Consider the following 5,686-nt stretch of genomic DNA (forward strand, 5'->3'; position numbering starts at 1 on the left):
AGCAAGGCAACCTTTGTTCTCTAAGCCTCAGTTTCCTCATTTATAAAATGGGGACATTGACATATACCCTGAGTGGCCAGATTATTATGATCTTGATTAGGATTAAAAACAAGAATGTATTGTAGAGACCCAACACATGGCAGTCAAGAATAAGTGTGGTTTTTTGTTTTTTTCCTTATTCATTTGAGATTTTTCTTTATTTTTTAAAAGCCCTAGCCAGTTTGGCTCAGTGGATAGAGCATCGGCCTGTGGACTGAAGAGTCCTGGGTTTGATTCCCAGTCAGGGCACAGGCCCGGGTTGCGGGCTCAATCCCCAGTGGGGGGTGTGCAGGAAGCAGCTGATCAATGATTCTCTCATCATTGATGTTTCTATCTCTCTCTCCCTCTCCCTTCCTCTCTGAAATCAAATTAAAAACAAAAAAGTTGTGCAAGATTTGTTTGCTAAAACCAAAACACTGGTGAAAGAAATCAAAGAAAACTGAGACAAATCATATACTTTGTTCATGAATTAGAAGACTCAATGTTGTTAAGATGTCAGTTTTCACCAAATAGATATATAGATTCAATCTAATTCATTTAAAAATTCCAGCAGGAATTTTGGTTGATATCAACAAACTGATTCTAAGATCTTGATTTACTTTTGACTTTATGTTAAGTATGAATGTCTAAAGATGTAGAAATAGCCCTGACCGGTTTGACTCAGTGGATAGAGCATCAGCCTGCGGACTGAAAGGTCCCAGGTTTGATTCCGGTCAAGGGCATGTACCTTGGTTGCAGGCACATCCCCAGTAGGAAGTGTGCAAAAGGCAGCTGATCAATGTTTTTCTCCCGTTGATGTTTCTAACTCTCTATCCTCTCCCTTCCTCTCTGTAAAAAATCAATAAAATATATTTTTTAAAAAATAAAGATGTAGAAATAATAAATAAAGGGTAGAAATAAAATACAGAATCTCTTACTTAACATCACTAATCTGTTTTAGAAATCAGATATTCTGTATGAAAACAGACTGGAAGAAGCCTGCTTCCCATTATTTTACATGGGCGAAATTATAATGCATGACATGTCAACACCAAGCCCCCCAAAATTTCCCAAATCATTAATAAAATACAATGAAACATGTGCATACAAGCAACAATCTATCATGTTAATATTTAATGTGATTAAAACCATTGCTTCCGCCGAAACCGGTTTGGCTCAGTGGATAGAGCGTCGGCCTTTGGACTGAAGGGTCCCGGGTTCGATTCTGGTCAAGGGCATGTACCGTGGTTGCGGGCACATCCCCAGTAGGGGGTGCGCAAGAGGCAGCTGATCGATGTTTCTCTATCATCGATGTTTCTAACTCTCTATCCCTCTCTCTTCCTCTCTGTAATAAAATCAATAAAATATATTTTTAAAAAAACCATTGCTTCCTTCAAAACAGTAGTACTGGTATAAGGACAGACAGACAGACCAATGGAATAGAATAGAGAACCTAAAAATAAACCCTCACATGTATGGTCAGATGATTTTCAAGAAGGGTTCCAAAATCATTCAATAGGGAAAGGACAGTCTCTTCAATAGATAGCCACATGCAAAGAATGAAGTTGGAATCTTACATTACAGAAAAATTAATTCAAATGGATCAAAGACCTAAGTGTAAAAGCTAAAACTATAAAACTCTTAGAAAACATCGGGAAAAGGTTCCATGACATTGGGTTTAGCAATAATTTCTTGGATATGACACAAAAGCACAGGCAGCGAAAGAAAAAATTGATAAACTAGACTTCATCAACATTTAAAACATTTGTGCATCAAAGGACACGATTAAGAGAGTTAAAACACAACCCACAGTATGGGAGAAAATATTTGCAAATCATATGTGTTAAGTAATTAATCTTCTGAAAATATGAAGAAAAACTCCTACAACTCAACAACAAACAGCCCAATCCAAAAATGAGAAAATAATGTGAATAGACATTTCTCCAAAGAAGATATACAATCAATAAGCACATGAAAAGATGTTTAACATCCCTAGTCATTAGAAAAATGCAAATTAAATAAAATTAAATTAATTAATGAGAGGTAATTAGGTTTAGATGAGGTCATAAGGGTAGAGCCTCCATAATGGGATTGGTATTCTTAGAAAGGGAGGAAGACTAGTGCTCTCTCTCTCTCTGCCACTTGAGAACAGCAGAAGGAAGCCAACTATAAATCAGGGAAAGAGCTCTCACCATACAGGCCCCTGATCTCCAGTCCCCAGAACTGTGAGAAAGAAATGTTTGTTGCGCCCTAACAGGTTTGGCTCAGTAGATAGAGCGTCGGCCTGAAGGCTCAAGGGTCCCAGGTTCGATTCCGGTCAAGGGCTTGTACCTTGGTTGCGGGCACATACCCAGTAGGGGGTGTGCAGGAGGCAGCTGATTGATGTTTCTCTCTCATCGATGTTTCTAGCTCTCTATCCCTCTCCCTTCCTCTCTGTAAAGAAATCAATAAAATGTATTAAAAAAATGTTTGTTGTTTATGCCACCTAGTCTATGATATTGTGAAATAGCAGCCAGAGTTGGTTAAGACAGGCAGTATGATTGGCGGGCCTGCGACCCATATCCACTCCTGCCCAGGGAGGGAGGAGGGGCAGTTCCCTAACAGAAGCTGGATACTATTACTAGAAGAAAAGGAAAAGGAACGCTGGACAAGCCCCACAGATTTTTCATTACAGCTTCATATGGATATTTAATGAGTGATTCCTTAAGAGGTGACAATGTTATTTATTTTAATCATCACAAGCAAGAATTAACCTATTTTTGTGTTAATGTTTTGAAGACTACAGATAAGAGTAAATTCTACATACAGATAAACATGGATCCTTTAGAATTTTTCATCCATCCCCAACTTTTTTAAAAAAAATATATTTTATTGATTTTTTACAGAGAGGAAGGGAGAGGGACAGAGAGCCAGAAACATCGATGAGAGAGAAACATCGACCAGCTGCCTCCTGCACACCCCCCACCGGGGATGTGGCCACAACCAAGGTACATGCCCCTGACCGGAATCGAACCTGGGACCCTTCAGTCTGCAGGCCGACGCTCTATCCACTGAGCCAAACCGGTCTCGGCGCATCCCCAACTTTTTAAGGATTAATAATATTTTAAAGACGGAATGGTTTGAATGGTTCCACATCTGAAAATGGACTTTCCTTTTGTTTCTTTCTTCAGCCTATCTCAGTTTTCTTTTTTTAAAAAAAATATATTTTTATTGATTTTAAAGAGGAAGAGAGAGAGAGAATCATTGATCAGCTGTCTCCTGCACACCCCCTACTGAGGATCGAGCCCACAACCCAGGCATGTGCCCTTGACTGGAATAGAACCCGGGACCCTTCAGTCCGCAGGCTGACACTCTATCCACTGAGCCAAATCAGTAGGGCTACCTCAGTTTTCTTCAATGTTTTCTTAAATGTTAGTATCTAAGAACTACAGGATGGGGTGGTTTGGTGTACACGGACCTTGATTATTGTACTTTATGGACAATTAAGGGATTTTTTAGAGGGTATTTTTTTTTTTTCTTATAGCCATTTTCAAGGACCTTCATGCCTTCGGTGTCTTTAAGGCTTGTAACATGGCTTTACTATTGTCAGCTTTCTCTAAATTTCTGCAGAAACACATTCAGGTAATAAAGAGTAATTTACGCCATATTTGTCTTCAATTGCATTTGTCTTTAGAACCTAACCTTCTACAAAATATAAAATCCTCTCTACTAATCTTTACTGAGCATCTACTATGTGACCAAAATCTCACATATTTTACCTCATTTAAACCACCTGAGGCTAAGGGGTTGTCAGTTCAATTTTATAGGTTCAGAGAATTTAAAAAACTTACTCAAGCCACACAGTTACTGGGTATTACAGAATACAAATGCCCATTTGTCTGACTTGACAGCTCCCATGCCGCTCTGGAGGGACTCATCGGCTCTGAACAATTCAATGTAAGGGTTATGTGCTCTAGCTTTGACCAAACCAGTCCCGAGTTTGAATCCCAAAACTTCCACTTTCTAGCAATGCAATGATAACAGCAAATAGCTTTGAAAGTTTTCCAAGTGCTCAGGGCATGACAATGCGCACAATATGTCATTCAACCTTCCTGAGCACTGGGAGTGAGGTACCACTACTATCGTCATCCCCACTTTACAGATGAGGAAACAGGCTTTAGAGCAATTGTGAGCAGAAATGAGATTTAAACCCAGATGTCTGAGGCCAGTGCATGTGCTCATAACTAAATGATATGAATTTTAAAAAGGGAGCAAAAGTAGTTGAGAAGAAATGAATCCATTCTATGGAATGACCTATATGGTGCAGTAATTAAGAATGGGTACTCTGGGCCCTGAGTGGGTAGCTCAGTTGGTTAGAGCATCGTCCCAATACACCAAGGTTGTGGGTTCAATCCCCAGTCAGGGCACATATTAGAGTCAACCAATGGCCCAGCCAGAGTGGCTCAGTTGGTTGAGCGTTGTCCTGTGCACCAGAAGGTTGCTGGTTCAATTCCTGATCAGGGCACATACCCAGGTTTGGGGTTCGATCCCCAGTCAGGGCATGTATGGAAGGCAGCTGATTGATGTTTCTTTCTCATATCTATGTTTCTCTCTTGTCTCTCTCTCTCTCTCTCTCTCTCTCTCTCTCTCTTCTCTCTCTCCCCCTTCCTCTCTCTAAGCCTGTCCTTAGGTGAGGATTTCAAAAAAAGAGTCAACCTGCCCTAGCTGGTTTGGCTTAGTGGATAGAGGGTCCCAGGTTCGGACTGAAGGGTCCCAGGTTCGATTCTGGTCAAGGGCACATGCTTGGGTGGCTGGCTCAATCCCCAGTGGGGGGTGTGCAGGAGGGAGCCAATCGATGATTCTCTCTCATCAGTGATGTTTCTAACTCTCCCCTCTCCCTTCCTTTCTGAAATCAATGAAAATATTTTTAAAAAGTCAACCAATAAATGCATAAACAAGTAGAACAATAAATCAATCTCTCTTTTTCCCAAATCAAAAAATTTTTTTTTAAAGAGTGGGCACTCTGGGGCAGGCTACCTGGAGATAAATAAATCTCAGGTCCTCCACTTGCTAGAGGTGTGACTTTGGGCAAGTCATTTAACCTCAGGGTAATGAGTTTGGGCAAGTCATTTAACCTCTGTAAAATGGCCATATAGCAGTACCTACCTGTATTAGTTTCCTAGAGCTGCCATAACAAAATACTATACATTGGTGGCTTAAACAACAGAAATTAATTTTCTCACAGTTCTGCAAGCTAGATCAAGTCCAAGATCAAGTTTGGTTTCTTCTGAGGCCTCTCTCCTATAGCTGCATTCTCACTGTGTCCTCCATAGCTGTCCCTTGGTCTGTGAGCTATATGTCCTAATCTCTTTTTATGAGGACAGTCATATTGGATTGGGGCTGACCCATATGACTTCATTTTACCTTAATTACCTCTTTAAAGGCCCTATCTCCAAATGCAGTCACTTTGTGAGGTACTAGAGGTTAGGACTTCAATATATGAGTAGGTAGGGAGGGCACAATTCAGCCCATAACACAATCTCATAGGATTATTGTGAAAATTAAATGAACAATACATGTAAAGCAAAGATCAGGGGACCTAGAATGTTTTAAGAGCTTAATAACTGTTCAACAGAACGGAACACTTAACTTAGAACACTTAATAAGAGTATCCAGCAAGTTACAAATC

The 5,686-nt window shown here is 40.2% G+C and overlaps 1 non-coding gene across 1 annotated transcript; it reads right to left on the reverse strand.

The window, feature by feature from the left end:
* Positions 1-3,533: 3,533 nt before the first annotated feature.
* On the reverse strand, positions 3,534-3,663 carry LOC114228659 (small nucleolar RNA SNORA33). Its single transcript, XR_003614799.2, has one exon. It is a non-coding gene; the product is annotated as a small nucleolar RNA SNORA33 (small nucleolar RNA).
* Positions 3,664-5,686: the final 2,023 nt, after the last annotated feature.

Source organism: Eptesicus fuscus, chromosome 18 (assembly GCF_027574615.1).
Source record: "Eptesicus fuscus isolate TK198812 chromosome 18, DD_ASM_mEF_20220401, whole genome shotgun sequence".
Classification (NCBI taxonomy): Eukaryota; Metazoa; Chordata; class Mammalia; order Chiroptera; family Vespertilionidae; genus Eptesicus; species Eptesicus fuscus.